Here is a 20,104-nt window from a genome sequence, read left to right on the forward strand (position 1 = left end):
ACAGTAATCACACCTCTATTAGTATATTTCTGAATTACCTCTCTAGGAACATTGTTGTATACTTTTTCTATGTCCATGAAGGACATTCCAACTTCAGACTACTGGTCAATATCTATTCACCACCCCTTTCAAAAGTACTTGAATTACTGGTTCACTTACAAATTACAGAATATCTGACCAACAATGCACTCCTTGACCCCTTTCAATCAAGCTTTAAGAAACGACATAGCATTACAACAGCTTTACTGCAAATAAAAGACAATATCAGACATGCAATACATAAACAGTGAATTTTTGCCAGCATTTCTTTTTCTCTTCTTGAACTACCTTGGAGCACTCCTTCTTGCAGTGCCTGTATTCTGTTTTGCATTCTGTTGTTCTGTTTCTCAGCCATCTTTTCTAAGCTTGTTTCTTCCTTTTAACTATATCTTTTACCCTATAATCTATTATAATCTATCTATAATCTACGTATTTTTCAGCAGTGATATAGACTGTGTATAAACTATGTGTCCGTGAACTGGTCCCTGAACCTCTTATTCTAAGGAACACGACACCCCCGAATATTTTCGGCACAACAATGCACTTCAAAGATCTCATAAACCGTTGGACATAATAGTGGCTTTAACACAGATAACCTGACATCTGAATACCAGTGATTCTTGATCAACTCCAAGAACTGTATCCGATTCCAGCCTCAATATATGTAATATTTGAAAATAACACCCTTAACCCCAAAACTGTACCATATGTATATATGCTAATATTAAGTAATTTTAGAATAGTGGTATCATGTTTATTTAATGACATTCTTGTTTAGTTTTAATTTTAGTACTGTTTATTCTGTATAGTCGCTATTAAGCAAGTTCTCTAACAGCTGAAGATGACCTATTTACAGGTCGAAACCGGTACTGTTTTTATGTAAATTATTGACACTATGTAAAATAAAGTATTGATTAGGTGGAGAACTCATCCTTCATACTTATCTTTTACCCTGTCGTTCCACCAGGGCGTTTCTTGATCTTTCTTCGTTCCTGATACTCTTCCACAGGTCTTTTCTGCAGATTCAACCATAATTGTTTTAAAGTATGCCCATTATTCTTCGACCCTTCCGATGTCTTCCTTAGGTATACTTGTTTTAATGTGTGTCTGGAACTCTTCATTTATTTCCTTCTCCTGCAATTTCCACACCCTTAGCTTTCTCTGCCTAATCTCAGTCATCTTTTGTATTTTTCCAATCTTTAACTTAGCTATCACAACTCTGTGATCTCCTTCGAAAGATTCACTTGGGAGGGCTGTTACGTCTACCAATATTTTATTGTTACTTTTCTCGACCAAAATGTAATCTATCAGTGTCTTGATTTTGTTATCCAAACTATATCTTGTTATCTTCTGACTGTTTTTCTTTCGAAATCATGTATTACCAATGATCAGCTATTTCTTCTACAAAAGTCTACCAAAATATTTCCAGCCTTGTTTCTCTTCCCATATCCAAAAGGACCTATAATCTCTTCATCTCCTTTTCTTTCATGATCTGCTTGGGCATTCATGTCTCCTATGATCACAACCTGTTTGTCCTGTATATGGTCTTCCAGATATTCACGGTATTCCTCTAGATCTGTATCTGTATTTCCTATTTCTGGAGAATACCCTTGAATTATATCTGTAACACCAGTTTAACCACTTGACGTACTTTGACGGATCTCTCCGTCCACGCTCTCGATTGCACTCCGGTACAAAGACGGATCTCTCCGTCCGTGCGTAGTGTTAATTTTCGGACCTGCTCCAAGCCGGTTTCCTTTGTGAAAGGATTTGATATTAGTAAGGTAAACTCTTGACAGATGGAAGCACTGTTTTATTCCATTGATGTATTCGATAAACATGTCTGTGCAGTTATTCCGTGGAAAGAATAACCTGTAGCTTAGCAACCTCATCGTAAGCGAAATCATGGCTGCCTCCAAGTTGAGTGACGAAGCGATTATAAGGGAATTTTTAGAAGATAGTGACATTGATATTGAAATAAGCAATGAAGAATTTAGTGGAAGTGAATGTAGTGAAAGTAGTTTGTGCGACAGCGACGTGAGTGCTGGTAGGGGTGAACAAAGTGCTGTTTTGTCGTCAAATGTAACACTGAATTTTAGGCCTACATCTGATGCTACACCAACGGCTTCTAATCATCTTTCACTCGATAGGGAATGGAACTGGAAGCACGTAAGTAATACTCCAGAGTATCATTCATGCATCGCAACTAGTGAAATAAACAGTGTTGTTCAAAGGTGCCTAGGACAATGCCCTAACGAACTGCAAGTTGTGAACGAATTTCTAACAGCAGACTTTTGGGAACATCTAACAAAAGAGACAAATGCTTACGCAAGTAAATGTCTTGTATCTGCTGCCGAGGATACAAATAGGGTAATATCATATGAAAAGGAACACTGGTTTCCTGTATCTGTGGATGAAATGAAGGCACATTTTGCTCTGTGCATCCTATCATCACAAAATAAGAAGCCCTCACTCCAAGACAATTGGTCTAAGCACAGGGTTATGGAGACTCCAATTTTTGGAGAAACCATGCCTTTCAAGAGGTTTAAATCTATAAATAAATTCCTCCACTTGTCCAGTGGTGCCCCTGAAACTGCTGTTGATAAACTTAGGAAAGTAAGGCCTGTGCTTGATTTACTTTTAGATAGATTTCAAAAGGTCTACATGCTTGGAGAAAAAGTGTCTATAGATGAAAGTCTGATGAAGTTCAAAGGTAGGCTTTCATACGTACAATATAACCCAACAAAGAGAGTCAGGTTTGGCATAAAAATATACAAAGTGTGTGCATCTGATAATGGGTACTGTTGGAACTTCAGAATTTATACTGGGAAGGAGAATGGCAGTGAAGTAACTACAGTGGGATTACTTTCAAGTGAAAAAGTAGTTATGGAAATGTGCGGAGAGCTTTTGGGTTGCTGGAGAATGCTGTACATGGACAACTGGTACAGTTCACCAACATTATTCAGAAATCTTCTGGATAATAAGACTTATGCTGTTGGTACAGTGAGGCCAAATAGGAAGTTCACGTCCAAGGAACTTAGCAGCACAAAGCTGAAAAAGGGGGAACGCACCTTCGTTTCCAGTAATGGGGTTTTGGCTGTGAAATGGATGGACAAGAAGGTGGTGCACATGCTCTCTACACAACATAGCAGGCCAGATTACCTTGAAGTGGTGAAGTATGATGGCAAGAAGAAGTTCAGACCCAATCTTGTTGTTGACTACAACTGTGGAATGGGTGGTGTTGATTCTCATGACCAGAGACTCACATCATTCCCCTTGATGAGGAAGTATGTAAAAGGATAAAAAATACTTCTACATACTAGACATGACACTTCTTAATTCCAACATCATTCATCGCCTCCTCAACCCTGACAAGAAGCAAGTAGGCTTTACCAGCTTCCGGGTCAATTTGGCCGAACAGCTGTTGGCAAGTGTGACCTTGCCTGACTATCCAAAATGAGGACGCCCAAGCCCAGTGAATATACCAATGAGACTTCAGGGAAGGCACTGGGGACACTTTCCAACCAAAATACCCCCAACAACGAAGAAGGTTATCCCGTCACGGAGATGCAAAGTCTGTGTGACACGGGGTCTGAGGAAGGAATCTTCATTTGAATGCCACCGGTGCAAGGTGGCGCTCCACGTAGATGAATGTTTTATGATCTACCATACACATAAAGACTTTACAAAGTGCAACTGACAATAGTTTGAATATTTCCTCCCATTAGGTTTCTGTAAAATATGCTTTTTCAGTGTCAGTGATAATATCATGTGAAGTAAGGAAAATAAATGGTACACCAAGGCATAAATTAGTTGAATTAAATGGTATGTGAATGGGTTAAAGTCTTAATCTGACAATCAACCTGTCATTTGTGTTTTCCACCAATTCTAGGTATTCCTTTAGGTCTTTTCTGATTATGAGACCTACACCATTTTTGGCTTCTCTTCCTCCACTATAGTATAAGGTGTATCCTTTCTTTAGTTTTTTCTCATCTTTTCCTTGCCATTTGGTCTCACTGATTCCCAGCAACGCTATATCTTTGTCAACCATAAAATCTACAATTTCTTCCACTTTCCCTGTTAATGTCACTACATTGAAGAGCGCTATCTTGATGTATTTGGTTGCTGGTTGCCCATTTCTCACATTTCTCCCAGCATCACACGGATTGCAGGTCACTTATGGGGAACGCCCTAGCATTTTCCGAGGATTCAGTACACTTGTCACCATATAGGCTTTTATTACGATGGGTTCGCCACTCCCAAAGGCATTTTAGAGCTACTGCCAGCCGAAACTTGTAGGCCGCTCCTAACATGGAGAACAGACGCCTTTTGTAGCCTCTCCTCTGGAGTACAGATGCTACAGCTGATATGGGGTTTCAGTGGCATTTCCTCCACTGAGGGTCCATTTCCCTTCTATAAGGACTCCTCCGCCCTTAGCAGTTGGTCCTTATAGTGGGTCAGGCTATTTACCGCCGCCCAACATTCGGCGTGGAGACACTGGCTGTATGGTTTACTCCATTACCATAGCAGATTAACTGGCCAGACAATTCCCTATATTAAACCTAATTACTTACATTGTTCTCCATGAGGCACTCTCACCCCATCAACACAGTAATTAAAACTGAGAGGATTTTTACTTTTGGTGAAACTTACAACTTGACTTTTCATCCCATTTACCATCACTGTCCATCTCGCAACAATGTCTAGGTTCCCCTGCAGTCGCTCAAAATCCTGCAATGCGTTTACTACTCTATATGGTATAGCATCCACAAATAGTCTTATCTGTGACTCCAGTTCTTTACTCATATCATTTATATATGTAAGAAAACATAAAGGTCCAATAATACTGCTCTGCGGGACCCCCCTCTTAATCGTTACAGGATCAGATAACACTTCACCTACTCTAATTCTCCGAGTTCTATTTTCTAGAAATTTAGCCATCCATCCGACCACTCTTTTGTCTTGTCCAATAGCCCTCACTTTTGTCAGTAATTTCCTTTCATCTACCTTATACAAAGCCTTGTATAAGTAAATAGTGATACAGTCTATTTGACGTCCTGAATCTACAATATCTGTTATATATTGCTGAAATACTACAAGTTGAACTACAATGGAATAACCTTTCCTAAACCTTAACTGACTTCTATCGAACCAATTAGTAATTTTGCAAATGTGTCTAATATAATTAAAAGGTATGCTTTCCTAGAGCTTACAAACAACACCTGTTCAAGGTGACTGGCCTGTAATTATCCACTTTAATGAACTTTTCCCTTATACACTGGTGCTACTATTGCAACTTGCCATTTATTTGGTATCACTAGTTCATGAAAACAGTAATCAAATAAGTATTTCAGATATGGCAATATATCCCTATCCATAGCCTTTTATATATCTCCGGAAATCTTATCAATCCCAGCTCCTTTTCCAGCTTTCTTTTTTTTTTTCCTTTTTTTTTTTTTTTTTTTGCAAGTTGCTTGACGTCGCACCAACACAGATAGGTCTTATGGCGACAATGGGACAGGAAAGGGCTAGGAGCGGTTAGGAAGCGGCCGTGGCCTTAATTAAGGTACAACACCAGCATTTGCCTGGTGTGAAAATCGGAAACCATGGAAAACCATCTTCATGGCTGCTGACAGTGGGATTTGAACCCACTATCTCCCGAATGCTGGATAATGGCCGCACTTAAGTGACTGCAGCTATCGAGCTCGGTTTTCTAGCTTTCAACTTTTGTATCTTTCTGTAAATGTCTTTATCATCATGGGTAAATGTCAGCAATTCATCAGTATTAGTCACCTCCTCTATATGGACATTATCCTCATATCAAACTACCCTTACATATTGCTGATTGAATACTTCTGCCTTCTGCAAGTCCTCATATACACACTCTCTTTGTTCATTAATGATCCCTGGAATGTACTTACTGGAACCTTTCTATGCCTTTAAGTATCTATACATATCCCTCCACCGTTCCCTAAATTTCATCTCGCTATCAATTATGTAGAGCGTCATGTTATCCTTAGCTGACTTTTTTGCTAAATTCATTTTTTCTAGTAAGCTCCTCCAACCTCTCCTTACACCTGCAACCTTTCCTAACTTATTCTTTCTAATAGGCACCTCCTCCTTAATCTCTTTATTTCCATGTTATAATGGGTGCTTATCACTTTAAAAGGTACATACCTGCTTTCACACTCCTCAACAATTGCTTTAAACCCATCCCATAGGCTGTTTATATTTTCCATTCATCATAATTGCTTTTTAAATATTTCTCCATACCTCTCTTATCAACCATATGGTATTACCGAATAGTCCTACTTTTATGACATTCCTTCCTCTGTCACATTTATTTTATCTCTGATAAAGACAGTTTCATGATGACTTATACCATCTATCAATTCAGTTTCCCAACAGAGCTCATATGGTTTTATCAGCACAACGTCTAGAATACTTTTCCCTCTAGATGGTTCCATCACTTTCTGATTCAGCTGTCCTTCCCATATGAACTCTATTCACGAATTGTTGGTCATGTTTTCTGTCATTCGCATTCCCTTCCCAGTCAACATCATTTGGCAAGTTCAGATCACTCGCTACAATAACGTTCCTTTCTGTGTCGTTCCTCACATAGCTGATTATCTTATCAAATAATTCCTCATCAGTGTCAACACCCACTTACCAGGTCTGTACATCCAAAAAACCTTAAGTTGCCTTGTATCTTTAGAGATAAGTCTTACACATAGAATTCAATGTTTCTCATCCTTATCTTTTTCATAGCTTACAAATTCTCTTTCACTAGAACAAATACTTCCCCTCCTATTGTTCCTAACCTGTCTCTATGATAAACACTCCAGTTCCGTGAGAAAATATCCGCATCAATAATATCACTTCTCAACTACTACTATTCAATTCTTATTACAATATCTGGTAAATATATATCCATTAAATTAATTCTAATCCTTTCTTTACAATACTTCTACAGTTTAACACTAACAATTTTATGTTACAGTAGCACTTTCTATTGAAACTACAAACGAACAGTGATAAGGAACATGCAATTATTAAAAAAAGTAAACTTCACCATTTATGTCGCGAAGTAAACGGTGTAATAAATCTAGAAAGAAGGGATGCCTTGCTGTTAGTTTTCAACACAGTAATTCAAACGTTTCTGGGGCAGATCTTCATTACTGTGTTCTTGATATAATAATAATAATAATAATAATAATAATAATAATAATAATAATAATAATAATAATAATAATAATAATTGTACCGGAAGGTACACCTCAACGCCGCACATTCAAAATAAGCGCCTTAATGAACTCCTCTATCGAACAAAAGCGTAAACTACCACAACAGGAACTTAGAACTTTAATCAGAAGATGCCACCACTGAAAAATTAAGTAATTGTTTTGTTGTGAAGTTTCCTAAACTGTGCGAATTTCTCCTTGTTTTGTTTGCCGTTCATCAAGAAGTTTGGACATTCTTCCACAGATGACACTACCAAAAACTATGATCATGCTCCCTGGTGCAAGGTGTAAGAACTTATAATTTAAAGAAGTTTCATATTCCTGGGTTTTTCGTAACTGATCTATGTTCATTTATTTTTGGGTTGGCAATACTTCCTTTTTCTTTCCGCCAGTTTTGAATCTGGCCAATGAAACATTTCTGTAATTACTTTTCAACCTATCACAGGCTACTTGTTCGATTTTGAGTGTTACTTTGGAACTCAACCAATAAAATTTAAGGGGGTGTGTCCGGTTTAATCTTGAATGCTCTCGAACCTTCCATGAGGGTTTATAAACTGCGGATTTTCACGTTTTTGGCCAACTGATTGTCATCCATCTGAGTGTGTGTGTTTAAGCAGGAGGCGGGCGGCCTCTTTCATCGGCAGCAGAACATCTATAAGGCAATGGCCACATAAATTACATCTTTCTTGTTGTAGCTACCTCCGCAGCTTAATCTGAGGGGAAAGGTCCAAATCTTTAGTTATGTAACATACTTTTCTAAAATGTAACTTTCTTCTGGCTAATGTAAAAATTTCATAAAATCTTTAACTGTAAACCGGGGATAGAGAGTGAAGTACCCTCTCGAGCTCCCCTTCATCTTGATTTGAGGTGACAACGTTTTGTAACCGTTTTCCTTCCTATCCGTAATATATTAATTGAACCTTTATTCATGTCACACAAAAAAGGCAACAAATCAGATCTCAACAACTACAGAGGGATTTCTCTTGTATCAGTGACGTACAAGATATTCTCCAAAGTATTACTCACAAGAGTAGAGGCTCAACTAGATTCCTGCATCGGAGAGTACCAGCCTGGGTTTCGCAAGTCAAGGCCATGCGCCGAACAAATCCTGAACCTCAAAACCATCATCACTTACAAAAACTTACACGCCTCACCCTATGTGGCAACATTTGTTGACTTGCAGAAGGCCTACAATTCAACAGATAGAGAGTCACTCTTCCAGGCACTTGCTGAATTGGGACTAGATAAGAAAACCTTGAATCTAGTGAAAGCAACTCTTACAATACTACAGTCAGAATCAAATTCAGAGGGGAACTGTCCCAGAGCTTTGAGATCAAAACAGGTGTTAGACAAGGGGATGGCCTATCTCCAATCCTCTTTAACTGCCTACTCGAAAAAGTCATTCGTGAGTGGACGAAAATGCTAAAGGATGACTCTGGATTGAGAATAGGCTACAAGAAAGACAAGTTAACAGTCAACTGTTTAGCCTTCGCAGATGACCTTACACTCCTGGCATCCAGTGTGGAGAAAGCTATCCATCAACTAACCTATCTCAACCACATAGCAGCTAAAGTAGGGTTGAAGATCGCCATCAACAAAACACAGTTTATCACCAACATCAGAGATGCACCCATATCAATCCCACTGGGGGACAAAGCAGTACAAAGGACTAACTCCTTCAGGTACCTAGGAGAATGGATAACACCAAACATGAATGAAGATCAGGCCACGAACAGCAGATACATCAAATTGGAAAGCGCCTACCACCTATGTAAGAGTATGTACCAATCCAAATCCCTCTCTCGTAACCTCAAAATCAGGCATTACACTACTGTAGTGAGACCGTCAGTTCTATACGCCTCAGATGCCTAAACATGGTAAGAAAAGGGCAACTTAGAAAACTGGAGCTGAAGGAAAGGAAGATCCTGAGAAAAATCATGGGCCCTATTAAAGAAGAAGACAAGTATAGAATCAGGCACAACAACAAACTGTACCAACAACTGGAGAGCATTACAACATCTATGAGGAAGAGGAGATTGAACTTCTATGGTCATGTCGTGAGAATGGACGATTAGAGGCTCACCTCCAGAATCTTCCACACCATCTCTAGAGGGAAAGTGACTAATGCCAAGTGGGCAAGACTTGTCGTCAGAAAAGACCTTCAAGAACTGGACATCACTCCCAGTGAAATCTATGACAGGAACAGGTACAGAACATTGATCAAAACATAAAACTCTCTCCGGTCACTAACAGAAAAAACAGTGTGTACGGGAGGAGGACTCAGGAGCGAAAAGATATTCACAGTGCAAGAATGAAGGAGTACTGGTCAAAGAAGAAAGCTGCTAGAGATAAGAACCATGTGGTCCATAGCAGGCCCAAACGGAACTCAAATATAATATAATATAAACAAACCAACAACACGCACATTTTCAACTGAGGAAAGGGCACGAAGATCAGAGCGTCTGAAGAAGTACTGGGAGGACCGCAAAGCCTGAACAATCCCTTCAAAGAGACCTGAACGACGGACTGACTAAAGTGATCCTATGTGGTCATAAAAGAAGAAGAAGAAGAAGATAATATAATATTGTTCCAGGATTACCCGTGGAATGCAGAGGTGAAAGAAGGTGCCAGGGTGAATGGGTCTAACTACAATGTCAAAAAGAATTTAAAACTCAAACTGAAGGTTATATTTTCCTAAGTTCAACCTTAGCAAATTTTCATAACAATGAATCATCAAGTACAATGACAAATTTTGAACAAGGCAAGAAAATCCAAAATTTAGAGGCTTTAAAAATCTGGGCTTCAAGCCCATCGCTTTTACATTTCTTGAGCTCCTGGCTCAAATTTACAAGAGCACAAATTAATACAAGGGCAGAAATCCCCTAATTCATGGAGCACTGGCTCCCAACATACAATATACAGCCTTCAAGAAGCATTCAGTAATCTTACTTTGAGAAAAGAGCTAACAGGCTCTCAGTTTTCAAGCCTACTCAAGGCAACACCAAGAAATATCTTACACCTTTTGGCCTTCCATGGCCCAACTTATTAATTGAAACAGGGGTATCTCATACCCAACCTATAGGGCCTTCGTGTAAAAGGAATAACAGTTAAATAAATGGCCCAAGCACAAAATGAAAGGAGGCGAATGCTAACACTCCTGTATATGAACACTTAAAACCTAAAGGGCACTAGGCCGGTGAAACAGGGGCTATTCCCAAACTATGGAGGTGACTCGTATAAATTAAGACTTTACGGAAAGGAAGAAAACCAGTTACAAAACGTAGTCACCTCAAACCAATATGAAGGGGAGTTCGAGAGGGTACATCACTCTCTATCCCCGATTTACAGTTAAAGATTTTTATGAAGTTTTTACATTAGCCGGCAGAACTTACATTTTAGAGAAGTTGGTTACATAGTTAAAGTTTCGGACCTTCCCCTCAGGTTAAACTGCGGAGCTAGCAAGAAATAAAGATGTTAACTGGCCATTACCTGGTCAGGGTACTGCTGCCTGATGAAAGAGGCGCCTCCCGCCTCCTGCTTGACACACTCACTAGTTCAGATGATGATCAATTGGCCAAGAGACGAGAAAATCCGCAGTTTATAAAACCTCGGGGAAGGTTCGAGATCTTTTATGAATAAACAAGACACACCCATAGAATGTTATTGGTTAAATTCAAAAGTGACACTCAGAATCAAGGAAGAAGCCTGTGATAGGCAGAAAATTAATTACAGAAATTTGGGATTGGCTAGATTCAAAACTGGCGGAAAGAAAAGATCAATATTGCCAACCCAAAAAGAAATGAACATCATTTAGTAAAAAAAAAACTTATGAATACAAAACTTCTTCAAATCAAAGGTTCTTTCTCTTCGCACCAGGGTGCATGATAATAGTCTTTTCAGCAGTGACATCTATGGAAGAATGTCCAAACTTCTTGATGAAGGGCAAACAAAGCAAGTAGAAATTCACACAGTACAGGAAACTTCAAAACAACAAACTTTCATCAGATTTCTGTAGTGACAAATTCTGAGTAAAGGTTTACGTAGGCGCCTGTGCGAAATATTAGTGTTCTTGTAGAATCCTTACTGAAGAATATATGACCTGTTTAGCCCTGTTTATGATATTTATCATGTTCGTTGTTATTGCCGAGACATATGAACATAGTTTCCGCCAACATAAGATTTTCTCTGCGATTAAAATTGTAAATACTGCAAAGATACCTAAAATTTTGAAGAAAACATATGGTCATAAAATGCGGCTTATTTTGGGATCAGAATTTTGCTAAACCATTTTTAACTGACTCAAACACACCTATATAACATAAGGAGTACATCACAGCTGCCCATTTGAACTTCCTGAAACTTATAGGTGGGGGGATCTCTCAGGCTCATTGCGACCTGCATTGAAACTTTATATATTGCGACTGACAGAAGGTTAATGCTTCTGACCTGAGTAAAGAAATAACAGTAATATTATTATTTAACATATATTTTTGGCCATTCTGAATTTCCAGTACTCCTTTATCTTGGTGGAGAATGCAGTTCTTTTCTCTCTCCAGAAGTTCTTTTATCCCAGGTCCTGAACGTGATTCTTTCCTTCGCGGCAGTGGTTCATTTTCAAGACGTGAGAAGATAATTTTGTGTGATAATATGGCATCAAACACGCAAGAGAGATGACTGTAAAACATGAGATATAACAAATGGCAGCTTTCCTATTTAGAGTACACCTCTGGATGTGACCTCGGGCAATATTCACTCTCAGATCTTGACATGGGCCGAGAATCTTTTGTAAGAATTTCCCCTCTTTCATACGGATCCTCGTCTATTATTATTATTAATATTTATGTGGCCTATATTTCTAATTTAGCAATAATTTGAAGTTACTGTTCAAAAGTTGAACTTTAAACTTTTCCTATAGTAATGGAAATGGAATTGTTGGATATAGCAATTCTGAGCTGAAGCTACTCACCATTTCATCTGAGACATGATGGTAAATACTTAACAGGGGATAAAGAAATAAGTGTCATATAATGCAAGACAAAACGCACACAATATTTCTGCTGTATGGATTTGAATATGTACAGAACACTCAGACAGAGAAAAGCATTCACATTCCAATCAGTCAAGTACTAATATATCAACACAGGGTGCAACAAAATATTCTTGCATGCAATGCTTCACACATCAAACAAGTACTGAGCCTTAATTTAAGCTCTGTGTATTCAAGACACCACCATTCTAATCCAGATATAACCATACAAGAATTACCAACTTACGGCAGAAGGTTACTCAATGGTAAAATATGGCTAAAGCCAAAAACTAGGACAATTCATAGAGACAATACTTGATGATCCAATGCTTTCAGTATCACAAAGCAGACAATTTTCATGCACACAGACAGCTGTTAAAAGAATGGACAAGATTTGTTATCATAATAAATTAAGTAAAATGTCAAATGTATGCATTTATCTGCCTCATGTTTGTAAATGACCCGGTACCTTAGTGGGACATATCTCCGACTATAGCTCAGTGGTAGAGTGTCGGCCTCCAACATTGTGGAGAGAGGTAGGAAACCCTAAAACTCCAAAGCTTCTTTTTGTAACATGAACTCCGAAGAGAGGGGTTCGTTCAACCCACTACATAAAATTAAGATTTTATAAAGACCTTAGGCATTTAACATGTTCGCGGCCGCTCGAATATCTGTAACCATTATCGTGGTACCGTAACACTCTTTTGTTTAAAGGAGTTCATTTCTGTGTCCTTATGCATTTTAGATTATTATTTTTAATTATATCAATATTATTTATGTTCATACGAGCCATGACACACACGCTGCATTAGCGGCACTACCGACGAGCTTTTCGCCTTCAGTGCCGTTTGACGCAGCATGTGTGTCATAACTGGTAATGAAGTGGAACGAGGAAAATAATGTTTTGTTTGATTGTAGAACTTCTTTACAACAGAAAAATAAGTTTTTGAACATTTCACACACAAATACTGTGCAGTAGAATCTTATTATTGCTGTGTGAACAATGTATATGTTCATTACTCCATAAGCTGTACAATACAGTATGCTACAACAAACACAGGGACACATACCATTGTTTCTGTCTCTTGTGGAATTCCACGAAACATTTCTCAAGGCACAAGCCTGCCTGTCCTGGACACACGCTGCAGTAGAACATGCTGTCCCTGCGCCGCCCCTCTTCCTAACACTGTTTGCACCGTTTCCTCAGTCTACGTCCATTCCCCTTAGCGCACATTTACTGGAAAACGAGTCCCTGTAGGCGGTGTGAGAGATTTTGGGAGCCTACGAAACGGTGGCCTGTAGTCAGCTAACTCCTTACCGTAATTATCGCCAGTCGAAAGTCGTAGAGTGATACCTTCTTTACAGAGAACTTGTTATACAGCATGTAGGAATTGTATAATATCATTTCAACCACATGAATTCTTAGTTTTCGATACCACTTCATTGTTTTTCTTGTGAAGGGATAGTAAGAAATCATTTGGTCGTGGCGATCTGTGCCTGACATATGTCTATTATACTCCACTATTGCTGTAGGCTTCAGTTTTGTGGCCCCTCCCTTGTTGCTGACCTACACCACGTCAAGCTCATATTCTGTGGAAACAAATTGTACCTCTCGCTTATACCGCCACCTTCCCATGGCTATGCCGTTAGCATAAGAGCAGACAACTTCGCCAACTTTTAGTTTGCTCTCTGGCTGGTGTTTCCTTCCTACCAACTCTAAGCGTACCAGTGGAATGTGTCCCATTACTGAGAAGAGTAGCAGAAAAAGAATAGCTATTATAGAAATTGTCCATATAGAGTGCATGTCCTAAATTTAGCCAGCCATGCATAAGACAGAGCACTACATTTGCAGCTTGGCCTTTCCCACCTAAGTCGTCTGTTATCCCAATGTAGACAGTAACATTTATAACCATTCCATCTGGCTCCATGAGCATATAGAGCTTGATGCAGTATTTATGTATCTTATTTTTCATGTTGTATTGGTCAATACACAGCTCCCTACCAGGTTCATAAACCTCTTTCATTTTATCATTGAAGTACTAGATAATTGGTCATATTTTTATACAAACGATCTGTTGGTTTTGGATCTCCCTCAGCTGGGTTTCTTGCAAAATGGAGGCACTTCAGTATAAGTAGCTATTTCTTTTCATGTAGTTCCTAAAACATGGAATGTTGAATAACCTGTGCGTTTTCCAGTAATCCCTAATACGAGACACTTGCACAGCACACATGTGAAATATAAGTCCTAAAGATACACGGAACTCATCCACGATCACATCATACCAGTCCATAATCCTTGACTTTTCAGTGACATTTCCTTGCAAAAAATAACTCTTCTGCAAATGTGTTACATTCAGTGACAATGTTATTCAGCAAGTTGTCATCTGCAAGCAAGCAAAAATAATCAATAGGTTTCGCGTCACTTGACAGTGGAACCTTGATTCCCGGCCGACCAAAAAAAGGTTTATTGTTTCACTGAGGACGAATCTGAACTTCAAGAAATGATCGCTGAAATACTGCCCAAGTTATTTGGTGGGAGATTTGGAAATGTGATATTACTTATGTCTTCCTATCTTCTGTAATGCGAGAATTGGGAGTAGACGCTCGACACACACACCCGTGATTAAAATTCTAACTCAGGTGGCTACAGTCACTTTTCACACTGTCATAACTGTAGTCACTAGTGTTCAGGAGAGCTTCCTGACTATCATCATTAATTGCAAATCGCCTCTTTATCCCGATAAGACAGGGTTTCTTCCAGTGAGAAGTTTCTGAAACTTCACTGTTCGCTCTTGACATCGCAGAAATGTATGCTGAATTATAATGGTTACAGAGATTGTAACTAACAATTGATGTGATGCCTGGATAGCACATATGTTTAATAACACCTTAACAATGCACAGATAAGAGGTCTGTTTGTTTACATAGATATTGGCAGAAATACGAGCTTTAATATATGGCGCGGAGTGTGACGCATGTGTGTCGTCATCGACACTGAGTGAAAGTGGAGCCATAACGCATATATGTCATCATCGGCCTTGAATGTGTTAAAAACAGAGTTTATGATCACTACAAAATGTTAAGTTCAACTACCATATTTGGCTTGGTCAAATTGTTGTACTTTTCCTTTCTGGTTTTAGCATCTCTCACACAAACTTAACACCGGCCTTTCTCTGCAGAAGGCTGATCTCGATGGGGTCGTTCAAGCTTGATTTTTTTTTTTTTTTTTGCTAGGGGCTTTACGTCGCACCGACACAGATAGGTCTTATGGCGACGATGGGATAGGAAAGGCCTAGGAGTTGGAAGGAAGCGGCCGTGGCCTTAATTAAGGTACAGCCCCAGCATTTGCCTGGTGTGAAAATGGGAAACCACGGAAAACCATCTTCAGGGCTGCCGATAGTGGGGTTCGAACCTACTATCTCCCGGATGCAGCTTGATTTTCCTGCTGAGGATAGATTCCATTCACTGAATAATCTGCTGTCACCATTTAGAGTCCAACTTGCAAAAGGAATACCTTTCACTTGTTATGCTCGGATTCATTGGACGCTGGGTGTTAGTTGATGAAGATGGGTATACGTTGATACCATAAATGTCTATGAAGAAGTAAAATACTGACACAGGCCATCTCCAGGTTCCCCTCTTGCATAAGTACATTCAAGCCATTTGGCCTATGGTACAGACTCCACCTTAAGTTCCATTATAATACACATTTATGTGCACCTGACTGCTTCTTTACTTAAATGTTTTACAATTATATCAACAATTTCAGACATAAAAAAATAACATCAAAACTTCTCCTGGACTATTACAAACACCAGCTTGAGTTACGCTAGGCTGCTTCCTCATTATATTTGCAGTGAATCTTTTCTGTATTCCACACTGTTTTCTTACATACTTCCTTCCAGATTTGCTTACAATCACATCTTGGTCTTCATCTGATGCCATATAACTGCTTCCTTCTGAAGCTGAATTTTCTTCATCTGATGTATTATCAGCATCACATTACCGATCTGAACCATACACCATAACCCCATCTTCATCTACACTTCCACTAACCAATTCATTCTCTGAAGATGATTCTTCGTTCATTACTTTATTTAAAACCATTTCAACTGATTATTCACATACCCTTCTAGTCAATTTCTTAGAAATGATTTTACAAGGACAAAAGCATTAGATTAAAAAAACCAACTGACCATTAGATAGAAATATGCTGCGATGGTGTCTGACATTATATTGTAAGGCCTTGGGAGGAGCAAGTTAGCCTGACCCCAGCCACGAGTGCCATCACTGAGTTAGGGCCCCACTGTTCACCGCGCAGCAACTAGTCACAAACTAGCCCGGCACATAAAGCCAGCCCTCTGTGCCACTACTTCGTTACCTTAAAGGGGCCTCCCAATGGTGGGAAAAAGAACTAGAAGATCAACCCAGATCATTCAGAATCACAAGAACTATAGATACTCTCCCTTTACGAAGTATTTGGAAGGGGCCAGCCAGCTTCCCTATTAAAGGCAGGCCAGATGAGCTCAAGTGTTTCAGTTCAGTTCAGTTCAGTTGAGTTGAGGAGTGCTCCTGTGGAGCACTGGGTCAGTCAGTTGACAGTGATGGCTGAGCACGGTCAGTGTTGTGTGTGTTTACTCTTGGCAAATGCGGTTTAGTTCTGTCAGTCAGTTAAGTTGGAATTGAGAAGTCAGTTTGTATCAGTCAGTGGTTCAGTTTGAGTTGGAGAGGCAGTGCAACTAATGCAGTTCTGTCTGTGAAGTGAGTGTTCATTCTTTTCTGTCTGCTGCTGAAAGGATGTGCCTCTCGTGTTCAGTTGCTGTGAGTAAACATGTATGTGTCTGGTAAAGTGCGACAGAGATCGGCAAGGGACAGTGAATGAAGTATGTTGTGAGTATATAGGCAGAGTACGACATACAAGATTGTAAGACTGTGGTATGCAATCTGTGACAGAGACTGTGATGGGATACAGTGAGAATAATTGTGGAACCGACTATAAGTGACAGCAGTTGAAGTGTGCAATACAATTGCTTTCGTTTGTAAGCAATAGAGTGAACAAAGAGTGTGACTGAATCCTGTGGTCTGGGTAGTGTAAATTGAGGTTCTGGTGCAGTGTGTAAGCAATTAGCAGTTGCTAGTGGTTTAACGTCGCACTAATACATCAAAGGTTTTTGGCAACACAAGAATGGGAGAGGGCTACAATTGGGAAGGTAGCAGCCATAACCTTAAGGTACAACCCCAGCATCTGTCTGGTGTGAAAATGGGAAACCACATAAAACCATCTTCAGGGCTGCCGGCAGTGGCATTCGGAACCACTATTTCCTGAATGCTAGCCCACAGCTGCAATTAGCAGTAATTAATAAATCTTAATCATATAATTTTAAGCTTACCAGTGTTGTGTTTATTTCCTACCCGTCATCACGTTACAAGTGGTGTCAGAAGTGATATAAACTGGTAGCGTACTTTATAGTTTGTATAAATCTCTAGTAACAAAATGGATGCTGAAAACTTCCAGGTTCTTTTTAATAAGTTCACAGTTGAACTTAAATCCAGTCAAGATGACTTCCTCCCTCAGGTCCCAAACTCCGGACTCCACAACCTGGGGTACTGCGTTGGACTGCTTCTTGTCCAGTTCTTTATCATCCTGTACATCACTCTTCAACTTCACTTTATGAGAACGCATTTCTTGTACTAACTTTTTGGGACCCGAGAGAGGAAATGAGTTCCCTGCGTGAAAAGCCGACGGCCATGTACACCCGAATAGAGCCCACTAGCAGTGATAGCGGCTCCAGAGTCTTAAGTGTAGAGCCACCACGTTAAACAGGACTACCTCCTGGACAATGTTCCGGATTCAGTTACAGACCAACTGCATGCACAACAGATGGACATTGGAGGAGAGCACTGGACAGCTGATCGCCAGATTATATGGGCAGGTGGCAGAGGTATTAAACAGCCTCCCACCAGGAGTCACCTATGAGGAGATTATGGGAATACTCGATGGATGTGATGGTGACCACCAGCTGACAGCCGGCTACTGTGTCCAACTACAGGAGAAGACCCAGCGCGCCAAGGAAACATAGCAGGAATTTGCTGCCAGGGTGAGCAACTAGCCCGCATGACCCCGGACAGGCCATCCTGGGATCACACCCAGTGCTAGGCAGCCAATAACTTCTGCAATGGGCTTTGCAATGCCAATACTTGTCAATGATTGATGCTTGGTAGCAATCATAACCTCAAGGGGCTTCCATGATGGCCCAGAGGATGGAGGAAGGGATGGTAACAGCACAGATAGGGGGACAGCGTGCTAATGGAGGTTGAATTGACAACAACCAAACGAGGATGCTACCAGGCCAAGACACTTGTCCTGGCACAAAGCTGTGTGCTGGTATGAACAGCAAATTTGAACAAATCCAGCATCTCAAGCTTTAGACATATGAGCCAGTCACATGTGTCAAACCAGCGGACAATGAAGATATGCAGGCCCTGGAAGCTGACAGATGTGTGAAAGAGGAGTATGTTACTGAGGCTTTGGTCGCCATGCAGGGCCACATGAACTGTTATCAAGAACAAGGATCAAGAACATCATCCAACAGACCCAGTGGATTCCCCATGGGAGGGCACTGATTGTCCACTCAATCATCTGGCGCCATACGTGCAGCAACTCGGGGCGAGTTGCCTTAAGGAGGGAACAATGAGACGGTGTCTTCCATTTTGTTGTAAGTCCTAGTTAGCCGGGTTACCCTGGCCTCAGCCGCAAGTGTCGTCACCTACTTGGGGACCCATAGCTCACTGCGCAGCAACCAGCCGCGAATGAGCCAGGCATGCAAAGCCAGCCCTCTCTGCCACTCCATTATCTCAATGGGGTCTCCTATAATAATGGCGTGTGGCCTCTGGGGGGGGGGGGGCTGGTGCAGGTCTTTCAACTTGACGCCGTATAGGCGACCTGCGCGTCCGTGAGGATGGCGCCCTACCTATGATGAAATCTAATGATGAAGATGGCACATGCACCCAACCCAAGCCATTGGAATTAACCAATTAAGGTTAAAATCCCCGACCCAGTCAGGAATCTAACCCATCCCTATCTAAGGCACGCTGGAGAAGCTCAAGTGGTTCTGTTTGGTTCAGTTTGAGTTGAGTGTTGCCATGGAACACTGGGTCAGTCAGTGGATATTGACAACAGAGTTCTGTCAGTTCTGTGCGCATTTACTAACAGTGAGTGCAGTTCAGTTCAGTTCTGTCAGTCAGATAAGTTGGAGTTGAGGAGTCACTGTAACTTAAAAGCTTTTCAGTCTGTCAAAAACACTAATAAAAACATACATAACACTACAACATACCTGTAAAAAACACACACTATTGAACAAAGAATGACTTGTTTCATTCTACAAGAACATCCTCATATTCTACCAAATCATTTTAAAACATGTGCATGTACTGTATGTACAATATTGTTTACACCATAAACTAGTCAATGATTATGAACTGGTGATGTTATGAAGAAATACAAACAAGTAATGAATGTAATATAGTAGTCATCTACTGTTACTTGAGTAGTTTTGAGATTATATTTCTTTTCCTTTCTATATTTATCTTAGCTGCTATCATCAGTTACCTTCAGTTACCTTGAGTTTGAAGGTATGTCTGTATATCTGTTCCTGAGCTAGTTGTGCATTGAAATCACTCTTAAGATCTTGACGTGATATTTTTTTGCAATTCTGGAATCGAAGGTGTTCCAAAATCTATCAGTGTTCTTAGAATCTTTTTTTGATTTTGGTCATTAGTTGGTGTGTGGAAATCATCT

The 20,104-nt window shown here is 40.1% G+C and overlaps 1 protein-coding gene across 11 annotated transcripts in view; it reads right to left on the reverse strand.

The window, feature by feature from the left end:
* l(1)G0196 (inositol hexakisphosphate and diphosphoinositol-pentakisphosphate kinase) overlaps window positions 1–20,104 on the reverse strand; it is a 543,939-nt gene that overhangs the window by 339,296 nt on the left and 184,539 nt on the right. The window lies entirely within an intron of this gene.

This window comes from Anabrus simplex, chromosome 5, assembly GCF_040414725.1.
Source record: "Anabrus simplex isolate iqAnaSimp1 chromosome 5, ASM4041472v1, whole genome shotgun sequence".
In the NCBI taxonomy this organism is placed as follows: domain Eukaryota; kingdom Metazoa; phylum Arthropoda; class Insecta; order Orthoptera; family Tettigoniidae; genus Anabrus; species Anabrus simplex.